This window comes from Haplochromis burtoni, unplaced genomic scaffold (assembly GCF_018398535.1).
Source record: "Haplochromis burtoni strain Fernald_Lab_line unplaced genomic scaffold, NCSU_Asbu1 Contig_1644, whole genome shotgun sequence".
Lineage (NCBI taxonomy): Eukaryota > Metazoa > Chordata > Actinopteri > Cichliformes > Cichlidae > Haplochromis > Haplochromis burtoni.
Window position 1 is genome coordinate 24,860 of NW_024584005.1, and position 2,704 is coordinate 27,563.

Consider the following 2,704-nt stretch of genomic DNA (forward strand, 5'->3'; position numbering starts at 1 on the left):
TCATTCAGACATTTAAGATCCAGGGGACCGTAGCCAACCTCCATGGACGTGGCCGCAGGAGGAAAATTGATGACAGATCAAAGAGATGGATAATCCGAATGGTAACAAAAGAGCCCAGAGACAACCAAGGAGGACACCATTGTTGAAAACAAATCATAAAAAAGCCAGACTGGAGTATGGCAAACTACATGTCAACAAGCCACAAAGCTTCTGGGAGAATGTCCTGAGGACAGATGAGACAAAAATTGCACTTTTTGCCAAGGTACATCAGCTCTATGTTAACAGATGGAAAAATGAAGCATATCAAGAAAAGAACACTGTCCCTACTGTGAAACATGGGGGAGGCTCGGTTATGTTCTGGAGTTGCTTTGCACAGGGTGTCTTGAATCTGTGCAGGGTACAATGAAATCTCAAGACTATCAAGGGATTCTAGAGAGAAATGTGCTGGCCAGTGTCAGAAAGCTTGGTCTCAGTTGCAGGTCATGGGTCTTACAAAGAGGACAATGACCCAAAACACACAGCTAAAAACACCCAAGAATGGCTAAGAGGAAAACATTGGACTATTTTAAGGTGGCCTTCTGTGAGACCTGACCTCAATTCTATTCTAAAACATGCAGTCTGGAAAAGGAGCCCTTCAAATCGGAAACAACTGGAACAGTTTGCTCATGAGGAGTGGGCCAAAATACCTGCATAGAGGGGCAGAAGTCTCATTGACAGTTACAGGAATCGTTTGATTGCAGTGATTGCCTCAAAAGGTTGTGCAACAAAATATGAAGTTGTGGGTACCATCACTTTTGTCCAGGACTGTGGAAGCATGGTTGAAAAGCAATGTCTATTTATTATTACTTTGGTCAGATTAAAGAAATTTTATGTGACAACACCAAGAAGTTGGTAGCTCGATGAGAGACTCTGAGTCAATCCGTTAAAATCTTTGGGACATTTCAAAACAAGCTGCTTATCAGCAGGAAGGCTCTGTTGTTCTCTAGACTGCAAAACCAACAGCAACAAGAAGAAGCATGCTAGAAACTGTCAGACAAACCTTCAGCCCAACAGATCCATTTTCCCTCTGTCTATCCTCCTTCCCTCCAGCCTCCTTCCCTCCATCCTCCTTCCCTCCATCCTCTGTGTCTCCTCCTGTCTGACCTGCAGCTGAGAAACAGGTGTGAGGTGTCAGCTGTCAGGTAGGTGATGAGTGAAGAACAGAACAGAATCCATTTCCTCTTCAAACTGCTGTCAGACATTATCTACTGCACTCTGATCACATCACTCAGACCAGCTGCTTTCTACAAAGTCTCATCAACAACATCTTTAGAAACAAACATCAACAACCAGGAAGCAGCTTCACCTCTGATCACACACACACTCAACTCTACTCACTCACCTGGAGGATCAACATGAAGGTGGATGGTGTTGATGTGAGTCATAGGTCCTCTCACTTGCAGGACAACACGACACTCGTATGTTCCATTATCATTAATCGTCACATTCTTCAGAATCAAAGACACGTCTCCATCCTTCATCTGTCTGTCCTGCAGAGTGACACGGTCCTTAAAAGATGGATGCTGTTCATCTGTAATAAACTGCGCATCCTTGTAATAAAGAACATATTCTTCTCCCAGGTCAGCTCTGCTCCACTCTACAACTATGATGTTGTTGTTTGGAGCTCGACATGGCAGAGTGACGTTCTGTCCAGACTCAGCTGTGATGATTTTCTGGCCTGAAAGAGGAAACAACACAGAGCAGAGAGGTTAAAGGTCAAAGTGCAACTGATCACTTCTTCAGCAGCCACACACACACTTTCTAACCATCATCACAGTACATTACATTACAACAAAAAATAATACACCTTAAAATAAAATATACATTAACCAAATAATAATAATACTTTAATACTTACCAGACAATATACAAAAATATGTTTCTCTCATTGGTGATAAAGGTTTGTTAAGCAAAAGAGGGGCCAGATATCCTGCACATGCAGGTTTTATCTCCAAATGACCTTTGGAATTTCCATTTCAAGTCCCTGGATAATTCAGTATGGCTGCTAAATGACTTTTATACTGTGAAGCTTTAAAATAATAATGACCCCATGATTAACCACATTTTCTTTAGAAAGTCTAGTTCAGTGCCACTATCCACACCCAGGTTTGATTGCTGCCAGACCAGAATCAAGAAATCGCTTAAATAAAATTTGTCTGAGAAAGTGAAGCAGGCTTAACGATTTCAAAAGGCAAAAACATCATGCTAGGCTCTTACACCAACGACAACTCATCCAGGAAGTTAAAAAACAAAACAAAACACACAAACACTTTATAAACTGCAGGCCTCACTTGCCTTCGTTCAGAGTTTGTGAATCAGTAATAAGAAAGAGACTGGGGAAAAAAACAGCATACATGGAAGAAAAGTACTCCTGACGAAAAAACAAACAAAAAACATCTTGATAATCCATTTGAGAAAATAACATAATTTCATAAAAAGAACATCATATCAAGAGTCAAACAAGGTGGTACGGTTATGGGTTGGGGCTGCTGTGCTGCTTCAAGGTTGACTTGCTTTAATTGTTGGAACCATAAATTCTGCTGAGGCTGCTGGAGTAAACTATAGCTGCAAGATGGTTGGTGTCTGTAATGGTGGCAACCCACAAACAAGATTGTGGTTTGAGGGTTACCACAGACTTATTGCCGGCAATCATCTCTGATTTTTG

The 2,704-nt window shown here is 41.5% G+C and overlaps 1 long non-coding RNA gene across 1 annotated transcript; it reads right to left on the reverse strand.

Annotated features, from left to right (window-relative positions):
* Positions 1 to 568: 568 nt before the first annotated feature.
* Positions 569 to 2,698, reverse strand: LOC102300826. The gene is made up of 2 exons (XR_001335991.2): positions 1,382 to 2,698; positions 569 to 1,149 (listed from the first exon to the last, which is right to left on the reverse strand). It is a non-coding gene; the product is annotated as an uncharacterized LOC102300826 (long non-coding RNA).
* Between the last annotated feature and the right edge of the window lie 6 nt (positions 2,699 to 2,704).